The sequence below is a fragment of the Rhinoraja longicauda genome, chromosome 1, assembly GCF_053455715.1.
Source record: "Rhinoraja longicauda isolate Sanriku21f chromosome 1, sRhiLon1.1, whole genome shotgun sequence".
Lineage (NCBI taxonomy): Eukaryota > Metazoa > Chordata > Chondrichthyes > Rajiformes > Arhynchobatidae > Rhinoraja > Rhinoraja longicauda.
In genome coordinates, this window is record NC_135953.1 from 108,818,142 (window position 1) to 108,841,558 (window position 23,417).

At 41.3% G+C, this 23,417-nt stretch overlaps 1 protein-coding gene across 6 annotated transcripts in view; it reads right to left on the reverse strand.

Annotated features, from left to right (window-relative positions):
- LOC144596164 (janus kinase and microtubule-interacting protein 1-like) overlaps positions 1 to 13,112 on the reverse strand; it is a 248,153-nt gene extending 235,041 nt beyond the window's left edge. For 4 of the 6 annotated variants that reach the window (XM_078404370.1, XM_078404346.1, XM_078404386.1 and 1 more), the window contains exon 1: positions 12,834 to 13,112. The gene's annotated coding sequence lies outside the window, so the exon portion shown is untranslated. The other 2 variants (XM_078404362.1, XM_078404354.1) reach the window with 2 other exon arrangements.
- Between the last annotated feature and the right edge of the window lie 10,305 nt (positions 13,113 to 23,417).

A 23,417-nucleotide genomic window follows, 5' to 3' on the forward strand; every position in this document is an offset into this window, starting at 1 on the left:
GAACGTTATTTCCTTATCATCCACTGTAAATGGATCGATTGTAATCATATATTGTCTTTCTGCTGAATGGTTTGCACACCACAAAAAGCTTTTCACTGTACCTTAGACCAAAACTACGCAAATACTCCAGGTGTGGTCTCACCAATGCCCTGTACAACTGCAGTAGAACCTCCCTGCTCCTATACTCGAATCCTTTTGCTATGAATGCTAACATACCATTCGCTTTCTTCACTGCCTGCTGCACCTGCATGCCTACTTTCAATGACTGGTGTACCATGACACCCAGGTCTCGTTGCATCTCCCCTTTTCCTAATCGGCCACCATTCAGATAATAGTCTGCTTTCCTGTTCTTGCCACCAAAGTGGATAACCTCACATTTATCCACATTATACTGCATCTGCCATGCATTTGCCCACTCACCTAACCTATCCAAGTCACCTTGCAGCCTCCTAGCATCCTCCTCACAGCTAACACTGCCCCCCAGCTTCGTGTCATCTGCAAACTTGGAGATGTTGCAGTCAATTCCCTCGTCCAAATCATTAATATATATTGTAAATAGATGGGGTCCCAGCACTGAGCCTTGCGGTACCCCACTAGTCACTGCCTGCCATTTTGAAAAGAACCCGTTTATTCCTACTCTTTGCTTCCTGTCTGCCAGCCAGTTCTCTATCCACATCAATACTGAACCCACAATACCGTGTGCTTTAAGTTTGACAATAAACTGAACTGAGAATCAATGGCAGAAAATTGGTGTCCAAGTTAGGATCGCAGAACCCACTATGGGTCAGCCTCCTCTGACCGTTAATATCAACTGCTGTATGTTTTTTGACAAAAAAATAACTTTACCATGCTGCAACATAGTGATGATATTGAGTAGTATTTCCTTCAAAATATTTTAAACATTACACGCGATCAAATGAAATCTTTCGTCCAATAAATATATAGGCTGAAGCACAGCAAAGTACAATAAACTGATTTAACCCAGGGTTATAATATATTAATGCTGCTATCCATTAACAGCACTTAAAACTGTTAAAAAATCATGCATTCTAGTATGATATCAAGTACTCAAAAAATCCAGTTAATTTCGCCAACCACTGAAGAATGGATTGAGGACTGGTGGAAGACAGTCATTTTCCAGTCTTTACAGAGATCAGTCTTTGGCAACTTGGCACATCAAAATATTTTCTTTCCTCAGAATGTAATCCACAAAATAAAAATGAACAATTAAGTACTCATATGCTACAAAAATGTCGTTACCATTTTCCACTAGAACATAAAACATTGCAGCACATGAACTAGTCCTTCGGCCGATAAAATTCATGCCGAACATGATGCATAGTTAAACTAATCTCCTCTGCCTGCACATGATTCATATCCCTGCATACCCACCCACATGTCTATTTAAAAGCCTCTTAGATGACAATTGTATCTGCTTCCACCACCACCTCTGGCAGCACATTCTAGGCACCCACCAATCTGCATAAAACAAAAATTTGCCCTGCACATCTCCTTTAAACTTTGCCCCTCTCACTTTATTGCTAGGCCCTCTGGTCTTTGACATTTACACTCTGACAGTCCACCCTATCCATGACTCATTCGATACACTTCTATCAGGTCTTCCCGTCAGCGTTCGACAATCCAGAGAAAACTATTTTGTAATCAAATTGTTGACAACATACAATGTGTAACAATCGACTGTGAGAGAATACAACCATTTTCCTTGATAGTATTGGTGAGATGCTCAGTCTACTAGATGAGAAAACATTTCTTCACATTTCTTCACACAGAGAGTGATGAGTCTGTGGAATCCTCTGCCACAGAGGGTAGTTGAGGCCAGTTCATTGGCTATATTTAAGAGGGAGTTAGATGTGGCCCTTGTGGCTAAAGGGATCAGGGGGTATGGAGAGAAGGCAGGTACAGGTTACTGAGCTGGATGATCAGCCATGATCATATTGAATGGCGATGCAGGCTCGAAGGGCTGAATGGCCTACTCTTGCACCTATTTTCTATGTTTCTACTGAGCTAAGTCTGGCTAAATTTCACATCTTCAAATTGATAAGTTTAAGATTGGGAGATGCAGCATGGAAAGAGGTCCTTCAGCCCAATGAGTCCACACCAGCTATTGTTCACCTCCTCACACTAGTTCTATGTTATCCTACTTTTATATCCACTCCCTGCACACAAGAGTCAATGTATAGAGGCCAATCGACCTACAACCCCACACATCTTTGGGATGTGATGTATGAGGAAACCGGAGCACCCGTTTGAAACCCATGCTGTCACAGGGAGAAAGTGCAAGCTCCACACAGAGACAACCAGAGGTCAAATTGAACCAGGTTAAAGAATAGAATAAAATAGATTTGCTTTTATCAGTGAGAGTGAAGGCAGCACGGTGACAAGGCAACAGTAGAGTTGCTGCCTTACAGCACCAGAGACCTGGGTACGATCCCGACAATGGGTGCCGTCTGTACAGAGTTTAGATGTTTTCCCCATGACCTGCATGGGTTTTCTCCAGGAGCTCCGACTACACCAGTCCCACCTACCCGCATTTGGTCCAACTACCTCCTCTGGCAACTCGTTCCACATACCCACCACCTCTCTGTGTGAAGAGCATGCTGCATATATAACTGAATTATTATTATTATTTAGGAATTATTATTTATTAGGAATTTGCACAATAAATTGGTAGCAGCTAACCTTGCCAAAAAAAAGATACACACATCGTAATGGCACCTGGTTCTCCTATGTAATTATAGCTTCAAACATACCACATATGAAGCATCAGTCTGAAGCTGTGATGTGAATTTTAGTACCTTTGCAATGGTTGTGTTCTCTTAACTTAACACAAAAGGTACTAAAATAAATATCATAATGTTTCCTATTTCTGAATTATGATTTAGATATAAATTCCACGATTTAGATACAAGTGATGCATGGCAATAGGGACATGTAATAACTTCCCATGGGAACCCCACAGTCAACCGGTCACAATTCCCCAAATACAGACTGGCAACTACCGAGATGATCCTTGGCTTTGGGTTCCAATTCACTTCATTATGTCCAGTCTGGACACATTACGTTAGACAATCAGATTCTGGCCTGATGTCCAGCCAGACACATATTAGGCTAAGTGATGAGAATGGTCAATTTACAGTGGTAGAGAAGGAACCAACATTAATGAAGACGCATCCCTTAGCTTGCTACCAGAATCACATCACTTGCCACCCCACTGCAAAATCTTTAATTATGCCATATGATGCACAGGCCTGGATATGCGGTGGCCTGGATAAATCTAATAGGAAGGCTTGTAGGTTAATTGGCTTCAGTAAGGTGCAAAAAATGTTCCCAGTGCATGTAGGTTAGTGTACGGGGTGATCGATGGTCGGTGCCGAAGGGCCGATTTCCATGCTATATCTCTAAAGACAAAAAAGTGTATCAAACACTGAAGCAAGCACCTGCAGAAACACACAAAAATACACATGCATCACATCCAGTACTTCAAATGACAATAAAACAGATTCCAAAAAAGGCAAATATTGCATATGCTGGAAATCTGAATTAAATTTCAGGAAATACACAGTACATGAGGCAGCATGTGCAGTGTACAAGAGGGTGAAAGTTGCAAGTTGATCTCTCATTCAAACAGCACTACCCGGCACTCAAATCTCTAATAGTTTGTCTGAGACTAAAGCAGGCTTGTGTATCAGCAAAAATATTGTGCTGTTTATGTCATAAAGTTGTAAACATTAGCTGCAGTCCCAGTCAGTGGCAGACATACAATTGATTATTGTACTTATTCATGCTGTCAAATCTGCAATATTGTCTTCATCAGTGCTCTTAAATCTACACTGGAATGTATCTGATGGCTCAGTTCTATATCTTCTCCATCTGTACCACACCAATGGCTTTTCTCAGATGACGTGTAGTATTAAGCAAGTCTGGTTACAATATCAGGTACCTTGGATAGCTGGTAATACAGGGCTTCACTTCGCTCTCCTTTTTTGATCTAGAACCTGAAGACAGGGGTTGACTACTGTGGAACACTTCAGTTTGGATTAGGCAAAGGCGAGTTATCATAGACCTACAAAAGAACCATGGGGTGATTGAATTATAGACAAAAAAGAAAATCATGATCCAAACACTTCTCTGGGAATGCTGTACCTCCATAATCACATGGTTACTATGTTCCCTTTATGAGAATAATCTTTTCACATTATGAGTAATCATGATTTGGAAGTCACTGCATGAAATGATGGTGGAAGTAGATTGAAGCAGACCTTTCAAATAAGAACTGGATAGCCTCTTGAGAAACTGCAGGTCTATTAAAGGGAATGGATTTAATGAATGCAAGCATCATGGGCCAATAGTCTCCTGGTGCTAATTGCTATCAACAATGAGTAGGTAACCTTAGACAGGACAGGATCAAAAGCCCATGAATCTAACATTGAAGAAATTATTGACTTTGTTTTTCCTTGATTGAATGTTTACCAATAATAGCAAATTGGAGACCAACAAGTCAAAAATTCTTCTTCACAAAAGGCCCATTAAGCACCAATATTTCAACTTTATGTACAATATTGTAACTTTCAGGTGATTATACCAAGACTCCAATTTGATAGGCAAAAAACCCCCCAAAAAACTGCAGATGCTGGTTTAAATCGAAGGTAGACACAAAATGCTGGAGTAACTCAGCGGTCAGGCAGCATCTCGGGAGAGAAGGAATGGGTGACGTTTCGGGTCGAGACCCTTCTCCAGTCACCCATTCCTTCTCTCCCGAGATGCTGCCTGACCCGCTGAGTTACTCCAGCATTTTGAGTCTACCTCCAATTTAAGTACATGTGTACACAGCTTGATACATGGCAGGGCATTCTTAGTGCACTCTGGCTGCCCCATGGTAATTCAGAAGAAGGTTGTGCAAAGAAGCTTGCACTCAAGCCATATTTCCCCAGAGTAGCGGCGTTATACAGAGTCTGTGTGCTTAACAACTCTTACCTTTCCCCTCTTTTTCCTTGACAAATCACCTTATCCACACCTTAAGGCTTGCATAGTTCTTCCACAGAAAGTTGCAGAAGCATCTGGTGGGATCTTTAAAAGACCCCACGTAATGCAATCCCATTACTCAGATTAAACACACAGATTTTCTGGTATGTGCACTGGTCTTAAAAGTATTCACTCCATTAGATTATTGCAGCTTTAATAAAGCAAAAACGAGACATAATATTCTGCATAAATTGATTTTATCATTTACAAATTATGCATGGAACTGAGCATTGAACTGTACGAAACGGTAATCAAATGCAAATGTTTTCTTTAAACTAAAAAAATCTGTTAAAATTCATAGAAATGTATTATACATTCTCACACATCACCGTCAGAAAGTGCTCTGAAGTACTGAACAGAAGATGGGGGATTAAGTCTGGCCATTAATCACGCTGGCAGAAGTGGCCCCAGTTGGAAGTGTCACTAAAGAAAACAGAGCACTCCTTCAAATCTACATCAGACAATAACACCACAAATCTGAACTGCTACATATTTAAAGGGGTTGTAAGTCTTCGATACAAAGAGTTTCAGCATTGAAGTCTGAAGGAAACACACTTCCACCTGATGAAACTAAGTGCATACAACAAACCTTCAAATTGAGCACTCTCAAAAATCTGTAGACTATGTCACAAATTAATAGCCACTGCAAAGTTTACCATCTTAGAATACCACAGAGAAATTTAAATCGCTCATTAAGGAGACCTTTGAACAGTGAGCTCAGATTGCAACAAAGGGCACCCAGGGGAATATACAACACACAACGGTGTCCTCGTATAATAGATGTAATATAAAGAACAGCAACTGCACGATTCAGCTCTGGGGAATACCCCTTTCAAGTTGCCATCTTCCTTCTTGTCTTTACGAAGCTCAATCTCAAATTCACGACATTGAAAACTCATTGAACAGCAAGTAAATTGTGCACTGAATATATCCATGGACAGTACCCATCTGCCCATCTTATTACACTTTTCTTAAAATACAATAAAAACATAATTTAAAAACAAGATGACTCCTTCCCCCTAGGATATTGAGTGGATTAGCTGCTGCTATAGAGCATCCACTTTTTCCATGTTAAAAGGTATTCTTAGCAGTGGCCATAGATTAGCATAAAAACAATTGAGTGGGAGTTTGGAGGTAACATTTCATGGGATGAAATTCTAAGATGAAGTTTAAAAAAGACACTTACATATTTTTTTAAAAAAGATGTTGATTAGTTGCAGAGAGAAAATAATACTATTTATCCAGAGGACCCATTGAGGAAACAATAGAAAACGTGAGGAATGTACTGCATCTGGAGGCAAAGATCAAGGAATCTTAAGACACTAAATTGTATCAGAGAAAGGCATGGGGCTTTGGGAAGAAACCAGGAGGATTTGTCAGTTCTCACCAAGAGATGACAGGCATGAAAAGGACAAACAGTGTCCCTTTGAGCCACAAACCTCTACGAGGTGGGGAGGAGTGCACAAGAAATCTCAGCACAATATTCATTTACTGCTTACAGTCGGGATGGGTGGTGGGGGGGGGGGGGGGGGGTGAAAGAAAAGATAGATCTCCATGTCATGTGCAATAAATGATCACCAAACAACATTCTCAAAAAAAGGAGAGAAGATTACCAAAGAAAGACACAAAACGCTGGTCTGGCAGCATCTCAATAGACAATAGACAATAAACAATAGGTGCAGGAGTAGGCCATTCAGCCCTTCGAGCCAGCACCGCCATTCAATGCGATCATGGCTGATCACTATCAATCAGTACCCCGTTCCTGCCTTCTCCCCATACCCCCTCACTCCGCTATCCTTAAGAGCTCTATCCAGCTCTCTCTTGAAAGCATCCAACGAACTGGCCTCCACTGCCTTCTGAGGCAGAGAATTCCACACCTTCACCACCCTCTGACTGAAAAAGTTCTTCCTCATCTCCGTTCTAAATGGCCTACCCCTTATTCTCAAACTGTGGCCCCTTGTTCTGGACTCCCCCAACATTGGGAACATGTTATCTGCCTCTAATGTGTCCAATCCCCTAATTATCTTATATGTTTCAATAAGATCCCCCCTCATCCTTCTAAATTCCAGTGTATACAAGCCCAATCGCTCCAGCCTTTCAACATACGACAGTCCCGCCATTCCGGGAATTAATCTAGTGAACCTACGCTGCACGCCCTCCATAGCAAGAATATCCTTCCTCAAATTTGGAGACCAAAACTGCACACAGTACTCCAGGTGCGGTCTCACCAGGGCCCGGTACAACTGTAGAAGGACCTCTTTGCTCCTATACTCAACTCCTCTTGTTACGAAGGCCAACATTCCATTGGCTTTCTTCACTGCCTGCTGAACCTGCATGCTTCCTTTCATTGACTGATGCACTAGGACACCCAGATCTCGTTGAACTCCCCCTCCTCCTAACTTGACACCATTCAGATAATAATCTGCCTTTCTATTCTTACTTCCAAAGTGAATAACCTCACACTTATCTACACCTGGAGAAAAAAAATGATAGGTGACATTTTCGGTCGGAACTCTTCGTCCGACACATTACGATATCACAAAATATTTCCATACAAGTATTAAAAACAAAAAGCTACCAGTGAGCATTAATCAAAGATATTTGGAATGCATTAACTTCTTAAATTGGTTTTGGAATGTGAGCACATAGCAAATGTGGGAGTATGCATGCGCATAGATTATATTTGTTATGGACAGCACCAAATAATGAAAACAGTTAAATGGTTTTAATGTCATTGCATTCGCAGGTCAATGAATGCGCTGTCATTTATTGTTCTTCCCCCTTGTTCCTGAACTTGGAAACAATTAAAGAGCAACCATTCTGGAAAATCAGATTAGAGTCACAAGCATGGCATATTTTGTTCTATGCCTGGAGACCATTGCACATTTGTTTTTTAATTCAAGATATATTATATTTTATTTTCTAAACTGTCTTTGTTGGATTTGAATGCATGTCTCTTGCCCGGCAACTTAATCATCATACTACCATACCACTATTTTAGATTAATGAATTGCACAGAGTTTGCATGTTTTTTAGAACCTCATTAGTTATTTCAAATAATTGGAGAGTTTAGCCCAGGGAAATACAATTAAACAGGATTTCTGGAGTATTATGCAGTTTTGGTCCCCATACCCACGAAAGGAGACCTTGCCACGCAATCATTGGAACAAAGGATCACCAGACTGATTCCCAAGATGACGGAAGAGACAAAGTCAACTCAGAAAGATGAGGAGGGATCCAATTGAAACTTTAAAGTATTATAAACAGGGCTAAATGGACTGGACACAGGGAGGATGCAGCCCCTGTCTGGTTGATGAACCCCTGGTTCATCACCTCTGAATGAAAGGCAACAGTATTAATTTACAGACTAAAGGCAAGGGCCTGTCCCAGTTAAGCGGTTTTAAGGCGACTGCCGGCGACTAGGCTGTCGCCAAATGTTCGCCGGGGTGTCGTGGGCATGATTGTGAGGAGTCTTCAATGAATCATAGCGGATCTCGGCGCGTCGCGGAAAATTTTTCCAGATAGAAATTTCTCGACGACAGCTGGCTTGTCGCCAAGTATCGTAGCTTATTGCGGGCACTGTCGCATGCTGTCCCCAGGTTTGCTAGGTTGTTGCAGATGCATTTAGAAGCACGTAATATTAAAATAAGAAAAGGCATTTGAAGACACCAGAAGATAGTTTTGTTTAACCAATTTATTTACCGTCAGGACATTTGACAGGTAGATTGGAGGCGACAGTTTGACGGTCAGGTAAGCGTGGGAATTTTGCGATGTTTCCGAAGACGGTGTAATCTCTTAGCCAGGTGCTAGTTTCACAAAAAAAGTAACTTGTATCGACCTGACTCGGCATTGCCGTGGTCATTGTCGTAGGGTAAAAGAAAAATTCGGCGATCTGCTACGACTTTGACAGTCGCCGGCAGTCGCCTAAAAAATCGCCTGTGGGACAGGCCCTTTAGGCCTGAGGTAGAGACATTTCTTCAGAGGTTAAGAACCTTCAGACTTTGCTACCCCATAAGCTGTTAAATATTTGCAAAGGCAATGGAAACATTTCTAAATGCAAAAGCCTCTAAGGGAGAGTATGGGTATGTGGAGAAGTGATCAGCCAGGACTATATTCAATGTCAAGTGAGGGCTGGGGGCCAAAGTGCCTACTTCCGCTTCTATGTTTCTAAGAAATGTCAGTGGTTAATTTATTTGTATAACGCGGAAATTATTCAAATAATTCCTTGTAAATGTCTCGCCCACACCCAATGCTTATCTTGCATAACAAACCAAACCGAGTCAGGTCACATTAATGTCCAAATTTACACTGTGCCCTCCATTTTAAGTAATGTCAATATATAATGGCCCTTTCACAGGCTTTTCAGAAGTTTATAATTCTAAAAATACCACAAATCCCATTATCAAATGACAGTACTCAGTCCTATTATCAAATAGCTTTTCAACTAGTCACATCGTAGATAGAACGTTCATCATTCTTTGTAAATGATCTGTTAATGACATTCTTTTGGGGAAACATGCAACACCGAGATAACAAATTATGGTGTATCCGTGCTTTTGTCAGTCCATGTTTTATTCCTCAAGACATTCAATGGACTAGAATAGCATTTTACTCATAGAGTCATAGTCATAGAGTGATACAGTGTGGAAACAGGCCCTTCGGCCCAACTTGCCCACACCGGCCAACAATGTCCCAGCTACACTAGTCCCACCTGCCTGCGCTTGGTCCATATCCCTCCAAACCTGTCCTATCCATGTACCTGTCTAATTGTTTTTTGTCATGTCATGGGATTTTTTTTTTTAAACTGTTATTTGGAAAATACAAAAACATTGCATTTTATTCCTACCATAAGGCAATATTGAAGCTGGGTCACTGCTCAATATTTAAGCGAATTAATAACATAATCCAACATAATTATGGCTTGTCTCCTTATGTCCAAAGTAAATACAATATTCTTAATTGTTTGCTATACATGTCTTTTTAGAAACATTTTATCCACAAAATCCACTCTTAATTCCAATTTATAGGTATTAATATTTTGAATGCTTGATCTAATCAGCGAAAGGAAAGGACCGACATACCTTAAATAAAAGCAATTTTTTTTTAGTAATAGTCCATATAAACATTATCTTTTCTTATTTTCTGTGGTTTCATTTCATGGCGCACATACACTATTCAACCACAAAAATAGTGTGCAATATTTTGTCGATTTTATTGTGGGTTTCTTCTGGATGCTCCATTTCCATCCCACATTTCAAACATATGTAGCTTGGTAGATTAACAGGCCACTCACTGTAAGTTGCCCATACTGTACAGTTGAATGGGAGAACCTGGGGAGAGTTGCCAATAATATGGGGAGAGTAATAATATTATTATTTTTTAAACAGATGAGCACAGGTGCATGCTCTGTGGTCAGCGCAGACTTGGTGGGCCAAACGGCCCATTGTTATGCTGTACGTCTATGACTCTACTACACAAGTTCAAGCATCTGTTAATTTCACTGATAGCTCTAATTGCACTGTTCAAATTGTTTGCAGGAGAGCTTTTCTTCAGAGTAAGTGCTCCGAGATATCTAACTACTTATACTCATAAAGAACATGTCCCTGAATAACAAATGCATTGTTGCCAAAGGCAGCATGGAACATGAAGGTGGCTCTAAGTCAGCTGAAACAACACCAAGGACAGCTATGGTAACTCTGGGCCATTTTCTTAGTCATTATTCAAACCATTAATTAATATGCTTTGGTAAGAATGGGCTAAAGTAGCATTGGCTTAAAAGAAATAACTCTTCCAAAGACTAAACAAGATTGAATACATTTTCTTTTTAGAGATACAGCGCAGAAACAGGCCCTTGGGCCCACCGGGTCCGCGCCGCCCAGCGATCCCCGCTCACTAACACTATCCTACACCCATTAGGGACAATTTTTACATGTGCCCAGCCAATTAACCTACATACCTGTACGTCTTTGGAGTGTGGGAGGAAACCGAAGATCTTGGAGAAAACCCACGCAGGTCACGCGGAGAACGTACAAACTCCGTACAGACAGCACCCATAGTCAGGATCGAACCTGAGTCTCCGGCGCTGCATTCGCTGTAAGGCAGCAACTATACCGCTGCGCCACCGTGCCGTCCCGGTGGGATAATGGGATAATTGGGATAATGTTTGGGGGGGGGGGGGGGGGGGGGATTAAAAAATCAAACTGAAATTCGTCATTGTGGATCAAAAGAAAAATCATATAGTTGTGCCAATCAATTCTTCTAACCTAAATATTTCTTCAAAACATGCATGACGGGTATTATTATCAATGATACAAACAGATGTTCCATCGTATTCATAGCACATTAGTTTGTCATGCTGAGAAGACTACCACAGAAAAATATGTCACGATAAAATAATGATTCTTATTTAGATGTGACATTGTTTCATAGCTGGTATTGAACCTATCCTTTGTAAACTTGCTAACCTAACAATGTTGGTATTCATCCAAAAAGCTTTCAACCTCTGTAATTTTCCCATAAGTAGGTTGGATCCAATTAACTCTTAACTGATCATTTATCAGCAGCAAGCATTGCAGGGCCCTTTTATCAAAAGTAATTGGCATGCTATATTATATTTATATCCAGAACAGAAATTATACTAACTCGCCAGTGCTGTAGGAAGCAATTTCTAAAAGTATCAGTTGTATGCTTATCAGCATTCACCAAATGAAAGAGCACACTCCATTCTCTGACAAAAAATATCAATAGATCATAATTTGGATCAATGTATGACTTGACATATTTGTTAGCTGTGTGCCATGTTTACCAAATAATGCAATGAAATCTATGTCATCCCTAAATTAAAACATGCAACCAGATTATAATAATAAACAATTTCCATTTTTTTCTTTCCAGTTAAAAATGATGCCCCTTCATGTACAATTATGCAGATACAAACATGGTAAAATAATCAAAAACATGGTGCTACAACAGTGGGAATAAACAGCACTGAATTTAGAAGTTTCATGAACAGAATTTTAATCTCAATTAACAAACAGTGATGTCAACTGTTGAAACCAATGGCCTTTTTTTTGGTCGCGATTCTAAACCAATGATTTTATGCTTGAATCAACAAAACCATCAATTAATTTTAAAACTTCTGTGCGAAAGAGATGTTCAAACTAGCACTGGATCAAAGATTTGACACACTGCTGACTGTCAACTGATAAATAGAGTGTGCGAGTACTGCATAAAAAGAGAGAATACACCTGGGAAAGGGTTAGATGCAACATCAGTAACAGGATGTCAAAGCATTTTCAGCTGCTTGAGAGAGGATGTGGCTGGGAGTTGCCCCACCCTGCCTTCATGCCAGCCTGCTAAAGACTCATCCTCTGCAGTACGGACCACAGCATCACTGGCTTGGCGAGCAGCACAGGGCGACAGACCACGTTCACTGAAAATTCTTCTAAATGACCTCTTTGCAATTGATAAAACCACCCTACATGGCACAGGAAAACCGAAAAAACAGTCAGCCTTTCCTCATGCAATGTTTATAACATTTACTTCACGACAGTTATGCTGACAAATCTCTAGCGGTCATCTTAATCTAACAGGCGCAAGTAGTTAATTTTTTGCATTGCATAAAGATTGAGTAATAATAAGACGATTAAAAAAACACACCCAGGCGATTTAATGAAATACGTGTTGCTGTTCTGCAGACAGTGCACAAGATGAAGAATTTCTGCCTGATTTTTTGTTGTTGTTCCTCTACATTGAGGGAGCTGATAGTGCTCAGGTATTTCTGTACTCACTTGCCATGCTGCCTTCGCGATTTGAGCGATTAAACTGCTCACCGGCAGCTACTTAAATATTTTCTTTAGACTGCAAGAAAATAACCTCACGTCGCCACCAGCTTCCGGACTGGGGGAGAAAATCCAACTGCACCTTCAGTATGAAACTATGCATTCATATGCTATCTTGCAGTTGCCTTCTATCTCACCCTCGTTGCAATTAAGGTGATTTTCGTGTCTGATCTTCTTTAAGCACTCCCTTACTGTGCAAGCAGGTCCTGCAGTGTGGACAGCTCCCGGTGCAGCTGCGAGAGAGAGAGACAGAGCGCAGCGCACAGCCATCTGACTGACTCCTCTATCCGCACAGCGTCAGGCTGCGCTCCTTAAAGAGGCAACAGTTCTACCTACACCACTGTGCAGGCACACACCTCTTTACGTTACATTGCACATCGAGTTAACGGTTTAGATGAGAAAACATTGCATGGCACACAACTATGTTTTTTTTTAATCGCCAAGAGGCAAATGCGCAATCAACTGGTACAAAAGACATATAGTTATGCTTTGAAATATGGGCTCCAACATGTATGGATGTTTCAACATAGGTTGAAATTGCACTAAAGCTCCACACATGAAAAAAGCTTTAAGCAAAATTGTGCTTTAAAATATGGGTCCCCATATAATTACTAAAGGTTTTAAACAGGTGGTCTGCAGGACTCATACAGCACAGAAACAGGCCCTTCGGCCCAACTCACCCATGCTGATTAAGACGCCCAATAACATTAGTCCCACCTGCCCGCATTAGGCCCATATCCCTCTAAGCCTTCCTCATTCACAAACGTGTCCAAAAGTCTTTTAAATGTTGTTATAGTACCTGCCTCAATAACCTCCTCTGGTGGCTCATTCCAGATACCCAACCACCCTTTGTGTGAAAAAGTTGCCCCTCAGATTCCTATTAAATCTTTCCCCTCTCACCTAAAAGCTATGTTCCCAGGTTCTTGATTCCCCTACTCTGGGTAAAAGACTGTGCATTTACCCTATCCATTCAACTCATGATCTTATGCACTGCTATACGATCACCAGTCATCCTACTGCACTCCTAGAAATAAAGTCCTCACCTGCCCAATCTCTCCCCACAGCTCAGGCCCTTAAGTCCTGGCACCATCCTCTTAAATCTTCTCTACACTCCATCCATCTTAAAACGTGATTCTTAGATGCGAAACAGAGCGCAAAATACCAAACCTTGTGCTCACGTTTTTGTTTATTTTCCATTACTACTATTTTGTTCAAAGATGGAGATGTTTTTAAAACCAGGTACCCGGGATAACAATGGCAAAGCCCATATTTATTGCCCACCATCGCTGCCCTATGGAAGTTGAACTCCACAGGTTTTCCTGCCCTGTCATAATCTCAACACCACAAGGAAAGCAGTTCTGGATTTCAGGTCAGTTTCCCTGCTGAGTGGGGATAAATGGGTCCCTTTCAGAATGGCAGGCAGTGACTAGTGGGGTACCGCAAGGCTCAGTGCTGGGAACGCAGCTATTTACAATATACATTAATGACTTGGATGAAGGGATTAAAAGTACCATTAGCAAATTTGCAGATGATACAAAGCTGGGTGGTAGTGTGAACTGTGAGGGAGATGCTATGAGGTTGCAGGGTGACTTGGACAGGTTGTGTGAGTGGGCGGATGCATGGCAGATGCAGTTTAATGTTTGGTGGTAAGAATAGGAAGGCAGAGTATTATCTGAATGGTGTCAAGTTAGGAAAATGGGACGTACAACGAGATCTGGGTGTCCTAGTGCATCAGTAACTGAAAGGAAGCATGCAGGTACAGCAGGCAGTGAAGAAAGCCAATGGAATGTTGGCCTTCATAACAAGAGGAGTTGAGTATAGGAGCAAAGAGGTCCTTCTGCAGTTGTACAGGGCCCTAGTGAGAACGCACCTGTCTCCAAATTTGAGGAAGGATATTCTTGCTATTGAGGACGTGCAGCGTAGGTTTACTAGGTTTATTCACGGAATGGCGGGACTGTCATATGTTGAAAGACTGGAGCGACTAGGCTTGTATACACTGGAATTTAGAAGGATGAGAGGAATCTTATCGAAATGTATGATTATTAAGGGGTTGGACACGTTAGAGGCAGGAAACATGTTCCCAATGTTGGGGGAGTCCAGAACAAGGGGCCACAGTTTAAGAATAAGGGGTAGGCCATTTAGAACGGAGATGAGGAAAAACTTTTTCAGTCAGAGAGTTGTGAATCTGTGGAATTCTCTGCCTCAGAAGGCAGTGGAGGCCAATTCTCTGAATGCATTCAAGAGAGAACTAGATAGATCTCTTAAGGATAGCGGAGTCAGGGGGTATGGGGAGAAGGCAGGAACGGGGTACTGATTGAGAATGATCAGCCATGATCACATTGAATGGAGGTGCTGGCTCAAAGGGCCGAATGGCCTCCTCCTGCACCTATTGTCTATTGTCTGCTGTTGAAGAGCTGGAGCATACAACCCGTAGACTTTAGAGATACAGTGTGGAAACAGGCCCTTCGGCCCACTGAGTCCACGCCGACCAGTGATCACCCATGCACTAGCACTATCCTACCTACGCACAAGGGACAATTTACAATTACCAGAAGCCAATTAAACCACAAACCTGTATGTCTTTGGAGTGTGGGAGGAAATCAGAGCACCCAGAGAAAACCCACGCAGTCACAGGGAGAACGTACAAGCTCCATTCAGACAGCACCCATAGTCAGGATCGAACTGGGGTATCTGGCGCTGCAAGGCAGCAACACTACTGCTGCGCCATTGTGCCACCCATATAGGTTGACTAAATGCATACTTTCTAACTGCCTCTATTCTGCTGCCCACATTTTGGATGTTCTGACACATATAAACTTGGAGCAAAAGCAGGTCACTTGGCCCATTCAGCCTGCACCACCATTTAATGTGATTATGGGTGATCAGACTATAGCTCAGCTCTGCATCCCTGTCCACCCATGGTAATCTCTTACACTTTTTTTTTAATAGTTTCTACCTCCCTAATATTCAAATGCGTTGCTTCCACTACCCTTTGAGGAAGGGAATTCCAAAGACTCATGACCCTCTGAGATAAAATGTGGTCTTAAATGGGCAACCCGTTTTCAAAGAGTTCTTGTCTAGTTCTAAATTATTGAACAGAAGGGAAAGTCCTCTGCACCCAATGCTGTCATATCTACACCAGAGCTTTTGTCTCAGTAAATTCACCTCTCACTCTTCTGAACCCCAGCAGAAATACACCTAGTTTGTCCAACCTTTCCTCACAGATCAACCAGCCATTCCAGGCAGTAAACCCCACATTAATTGCTTCTAACATGTTGTCATGCTACTTCAACTAGGGAGCCCAATGCTGTTTGTGCACCTCACTTCAGATATGGCGAGATGTAACTGATGCATTACCTATCCACTTATGTATTCAATTCCTCTATGAAAACATAAGATTTATACTTGATGTACAGCAGCCTTTATGAATTACCCACTTGGGCATCCTGATTCCCTCGCACCACAGAGTTGTGTAATTCCTCACCAATTAGATAACATGCTTTTAAAAATTTGTTCTGCCAAAATGGGCAATTTCACATTTTCCCAGATTTTATTCCATTTTCCAGATTTCTAGCCACTTATGAACTGACCTTAACACTTACCTTTCCCCAGTGGAAAAGTTCCTGAAGAGAAGAAGAGGGAGCATTCTTGGCCCTCAATTGTACAAAATCATGGATTTGGTAGTAGGAATAAAGCTGTAGACTAATTTCTAAATGGGAAGACGATTCAGAAATCAGCAGTCCAAAGGGACTTGGGAGTGCTGGTGCAGGATTCCCAAAAGGTTTGCAGGTTGAAGTAGCAGGAAGGAAGAGGATACTTCATAACAAGAAGATTTCACCTTCATAACAAGAGGATTTCAGTATAGGAGTAAAGAGGTTCTTCTGCAGTTGTATAGGGCCCCGGTAAGACCACATCTGGAGTGTTGTGTACAGTTTTGGTCTCCTAATTTGAGGAAGGACATCCTTGTAATTGAGGCAGTGCAGCGTAGGTTCACGAGATTGATCCCTGGGATGGCGGGACTGACATATGAGGAAAGATTGAAAAGACTTGGCTTGTATTCACTGGAGTTTAGAAGGATGAGAGGGGATCTAATAGAAACATATAAAATTATAAAAGGACTGGACAAGCTAGATGCAGGAAAAATGTTCCCAGTGTTGGGCGAGTCCAGAACCAGGGGCCACAGTCTTAGAATAAAGGGGAAGCCATTTAAAACTGAGGTGAGAAAAAACTTTTTCACCCAGAGAGTTGTGAATTTGTGGAATTCTCTGCCACAGAGGGCAGTGGAGGCCAAATCACTGGATGGATTTCAGAGAGAGTTAGATGGAGCTCTCGGGGCTAGTGGAATCAAGGGATATGGGAGTATTGATTGGGGACGATCAGCCATGATCACAATGAATGGCGGTGCTGGCTCAAAGGGCCGAATGGCCTCCTCCTGCACCTATTTTCTATGTTTCTATGAAGGCAAATGCAATGTTAGCGTTCATTTCAAGGCAATTCAAATATAAAAGCTGGGATGCACTGTAAAGGCTTTACAAAGCACTTTATATGACCACATTTGGAATATTGTGAGCATTTTTGGGCCCCATATCTGAGGAGGGATATGCTGTTTTGGAGAGTGTCCAGAGGATGTTTATGAGAATAATCCCACAAATGATTGTGTTAATGTATAATGAGCGTTTGGCAGCTCTGGCCCTGTACTTGCTGAAGTTTAGAAGGAGGAAGGGGGACCTTGTTGAAACTTATTAAATAATGAAAAGCCTGGATAGAGTGGGTGTGGAACGGTTGTTTCCACTAGTGGGAGAGTCTTGGACCGGAGGACACAGCCTCAAGATAATACCTTTAGAAAGGAAATGAGAAGGAATTTCTTTAGCCAGAGGGCAGTGCATCTGTGTATTTCTTTGCCACAGTCGGCTGTGGAGCCCAAGTCTGAGTATTTTTGATGCAGAGATTGATAGGTTCTTGATTAGTAAGGATGTCAAAAGTTACGGTGAAAAGGCAGCAGAATGGGTTTGAAAGAGAGATCAGCCACGACTGAATGGCAGAGTAGACGTAATGGGCTGAATGGCCTAACTCCGCTTCTATGACATATGAACACGAACTATTTACAATTATAGTGAGGGGGCTGGAGTATAAGAGTAGAGAGGTTTTGTTACAATGGCTCAGGCAGCTGCGAGGCCTAAAATGGATACTGTTCTTTTACCAAAAAAATAGCGAAGGAGGTGGTCCAAAGGAGATTCACCATGCTAAAGGGCGGCACAGTGGCTCAGCAGTAGAGTTGCTGCCTTACAGTGCTTGCAGCGCCAGAGACCCGGGTTCGATCCCAACTACGGGTGTTGTCTGTACAGAGTTTGTACGTTCTCCCCGTGATCGCGTGGGTTTTCACCGAAATCTTCGGTTTCCTCCCACGCTCAAAAGGTATACAGGTTTGTAGGTTAATTAGCTTGGGTTTGTATACTTGGTACAAGTGTAAATTGTCCCTCGTGTGTGTAGGCTTGTGTTAATGTACGGGGATCGCTGGTCGGTGCAAACTCAGTGGGCCGAAGGACCTGTATCCGCACTGCATCTCTAAGCTAAACTAAACTCTTGGAATAAGTGGTTTGTCCTACCAAGAGGGGCTATTGTCGAGGTTAGAAGAGTGAGAAGTGACCTTATTTTAAACACACAAAACTTGAAAGGAGTTTAACAGGGGAAATATTGAAAAGATTTCATGAGTGGGAGAATCATGAGCGAACATAAGGGACTGGTCATTTAAAACTAAGAGGCAGATAGTTATTCTCTTAAGGGTAGTGAAACTCTTAAATTATCTGCCACAGAGGGTGGTGAATGCCAGACAATTTGATATATTTAAGGTGGAGATGAATAAATATTTGAAAGATTTATGAATTAAAGGTTATGGGTACTGGCGCATGAGAGGAGTTAAGGCCCCCATTGAATTTGCAATTATATTGAATAGCAGGGCAAGTTTGATGGGCCTGGTCGTCTACTGTTGCCCCCATTTCTTGTATTCCTTCACCTGTAAAGCCGTATGTCAGTACGTTATTGCCATGTGTACAGAGATACAGGGAAAACTTTGGTTTGAGGCTATCTGGGAAAATCATACAGGAGTACAAGTACTGTAAAAGGGAAAATAAACAGAGTGCAAAATAGTGTTCCAGCTACTAGTACAGCAGATATAAAATGCTATGGTCACAAGGAGGTCGGCTGCAAGATTCGGAGTTCATCCGTTGCATACAAGAGGTCCATTCAAAATTCCGATAACAGCATGGAAGGAGCTGTTTTAGAATCTGGTGCGACATGCTTTTGTGTCTTCTGCCCGATGGGAGAGGATAGGATGACCGGGGTGTGAGCGGGATTGATTATGTTGGCTGCTTTCTGAGGTGTTGGAACTAGCTAAAAGGCATCCACAGTACGTGCAAGGCAGGGACGTCTTTCTTTCTGTGGTCATATCAAGTTGCTAGGGGCATTCGTACAACTGTAAGCTGGAACCTTCTGCAGAAAGCCCACTCCCAAGAAAGTTGTAAAGAGTGATGCATTGGTATCCATCCCAACACTGCACCCTGTGCTTGATATTATGAACAATAAGTGCAAACAGAGCAAATGCCTTTTTACAGTCACAACCCCAGCTAAAAGAAAGCATCACTTGCTTCTGGAAGATCTTCGATCATAGTCATAGAGTCTTACAGCATGGAAACAGGCCCTTCGGCCCATACCGGCCACCATGTCACATCTACACTAGCCTGTATTTGGCCCATATCCTTCTAAACCTGTCCTGTCCAAGCACCTGTCTAAATGTTTCTTAAACGTTACAATAATACCTGCCTCAACTACCTCCCCCAGCTGCTCGTTCCACACACACCACTCTTTATGTGAAAAAGTTACCCGTCAGGTTCCTACTAAATCTTTCCCACCTCACCTTAAACCTAACCTATGTTGGTGAAAGAAACACTACAGTCTGCCCAGAACCTGTTTGGCTCCAGCAAATGAAATATCCAGTCAAGTGTTACCAACCACTACATTCAAAGACCAGAGAGACTCCAAAATGACCTAGAAGCACAATCAAGGCAGTCAGACAAATGAAATTGTGACATTTGTTTCACAACACAGTATTGGTGCAATTTTTGCATTATCATTACCTCTAAGATTGGAATTCTACTGGCCAGCTAATAATTTCATGAACAACTTTGATGCATTTAAAGATTTATTCTCAAGATTTTAGTCATCTGAAAACCTCCCCAAGGTATTCTGTAATTTATTCCCAGATTATTACACTCATAAAATTGAATAAATTCTCTAATGCACACTCAAATGTAGAAAAAACATTTACTTCCCATGTTGTCAGCAGAATATAAGGAGTTCAGTAGTTAGCATTCCTACCTTTGAAGCAACACTTGTTTGCAGGCAGCTTTAACCTATTGGTTTTCAATACAAATCAAGAAAATTTGTGCTGGTATTGGCAGGACTTTTCTCAAGGGATGTTTGCGTATAAAATTGCCAAAGTGCAAAAAAATAAAATCTATTTTCTTAATAGAAATTGTGCATTAAAATCCAAATAGAAACCCAATTAACTCCTAGAACCCAACAAAGTGAACAGCAGACAAACTGATCAAGCCCAAAGTCCAAATAGTGGTTAAGTGATATTAGTCCACTGGTGGCTTCACTTCAATATTCCACTTGAACATTTAGAAAGGCAAGGCAAATATCAAAACAAGTTTCATTACTTATATTTGAGGACATGATTAACTCTGGTTACTGTTGTATTCCATCACATCTTTCAAAAACCATGGGCCAATTTAAAATGCACAATCAAGTGTTACCAACAACTACATTGCAAGACCAGGGAGGAATGGGCAGAGTATAAACATCCCAACACTAATACCCACCCACCTACTATTATTCTCAACCATCTAATTCTAATTCAGTCTGAAGAAGGGTCTCGATCCAAAACTTCACCCATTCCTTCTCTCCAGAGATGCTGCCTGTCCCGCTGAGTTACTCCAGCATTTTGTGTCCACCATCTAATTCTAATGATATACAAACATATGTGCGATACTTAATTTATCTTCTTAAATCGCTTCTATTGCCAATGACGAATGTGCAATAACTAACTGACTCTGCAATTATTGGCAATGGTTGCACACACCACTGACATCAATTACGCCAGGGTACTGGTGTAGGGTGTCTATGGATCTGATGACGACATCCAGCTGGCTGTGCCAACCACAGTGAAGATTCTCACACGCCGCCAATCAGGAAATTAAAACACACATTGACCATTACATTTTATAGAGTTTAAACTTTAAGAAAAAATAAAAATCATGGAATTTTATAATTAGTTAAGGATCGATTTATTGATACAGCATTGATTTAAAGATACAGCATGATAACAGGCACTTCGATCCCCCAACTGACCATCGATCACCCATACAGACAGCACCTGTAGTCAGGATCGAACCTGGGTCTCTGGCGCTGTAAGGCAGCAATTCTACCACTGTGACATCCCTTCTTTGTGCTGGCTACTGAAGGGCTGGAGGCCATGTGGAACCTTCCATCAATAAACAATCGATGCCTGCAGGAGAATACCTTTTTTCCAGTGGCATGAAAGCAAGCTTTATAATAATCCAAAGGAATTTGTCTGATCCAATGAGAAATTCTATTCTTGATATTCCACGTATCTAGTACACCCTAGAGATATAAGAGATATTTAAATGGCAATAATTCGGTAAGATAAAATCCATTACTTTCTCACCGATAACTGCAACAGTGTCTGCCAATTTGAGCAATTTACAGGAATAATCAAACAACTTTTCAAAACTGTTCATACAGCAATAGCTTTGTTTTGTGTTTTTTTCCATCTTTTTGACTATTATGTGATTATAGTGACCTTCACTATAACATCACAATTATTTTAAATTTATCAAGGAATTAAAGTGAAGGAAAAACCATGGCGGTAAAAAGCATTTGCTTTATTGAATCCCATTTCCTTACACATTAACCCTCCCAATACCATCAAAGTGAATGTTAAATCAGTTGTCCAGCAGATTACATCTCACATTTATCAAAATTTAAATAAAAAATAAGTTTTGATTACATGCGTGGATATTTTTCTCAGATCAGTTTGAATTGTCTGCTTGATTGGAACATCAGATATAATCTGTATGACGCATGGACTGAAGAAACTGAAACAAAACGTAGCCAAGATCTGTGAACACAGATTGTGATTTATCCCATGACTGACAACGACAAGCTTGAATGAATCCTGCACCTCTTTCAGGGATCAATTCCTCACTGACTACTTTCTATATTGAACGGGCGGCACGGTGGCGCAGCGGTAGAGTTGCTGCCTTACGGCGAATGCAGCGCCGGAGACTCAGGTTCGATCCTGACTACGGGCGCCGTCTGTACGGAGTTTGTTCGTTCTCCCCGTGACCTGCGTGGGTTTTCTCCGAGATCTTCGGTTTCCTCCCACACTCCAAAGACGTACAGGTTTGTAGGTTAATTGGCTGGGCAAAATGTAAAAATTGTCCCTAGTGGGTGTAGGATAGTGTTAATGTGCGGGGATCGCTGGGCGGCGCGGACCCGGTGGGCCGAAGAGCCTGTTTCTGCGCTGTATCTCTAAATCTAAAAAAAAATCTAAACGGAAACTTCTTCAGCAAACAGCTGCACCTTATTTTCCTTGGCATCATAATTATCGATTGTTGTGGGTCAGTGTCATCATAGATTGGCTGCAAATCAGCATTCAGATACAGCTGCAGACACATCTGCTGTGCAAACTTTAAATATAGCAGATATTATAAATGATAGACACATGGATATTATACAAATCAGAGCACCAAAGGTTGATAGGAAATAATTCAGATTCATTTCTATGACTTTGACATCATCCAAACAAAATATTTCCTTTGATTTAATTGCTTTAATTACAGAAGCGCAATTTATTTCCAAAATACAATCGCGGTTGTCAATTTAGTCACTCCTGGATATATGTTAAAATTCCCAAACAACCCCAATGCAAACAATAATTCTTCATTTTGGTTTATATGCAAGCTGTGTTATTTCTATGAATCACCATTTTATAGTCACATATCAAAATACTGATTAAAAATAGAATTGGGGACATTGTCAAGCAACAGATTAAAACAAAACTGTGCACTCTGGCATATCCAATCTTACTTTGTGAAAACAAAATTGCCACTCGTAAAACGTATTCTATAGCCTGAAAAGCAAAATATGTAATCAACAAAAAAAATTAATTGCAAAGTGAACATAAAACATTCTCTGTCAGAAACGCAGAACCATAATTTGCCTTTTAAATATTGACAATAATTTAGGAATGGATAGTGAAAATGCTACCAGGCATAACATTGCAGCTCTGTGCTAGAAGGCCCGCTGCCAACATGAATTGTCCCTCAGTAGTGCACCATTAAGCAACACTTATGATGCACATATACAAAACGACATGAAGGTTAATGAGTAGGTTAACCTATGATGAGCGTTTGTCAGCACTGGGCCTGTACTCGCTGGAGTTTAGAAGAA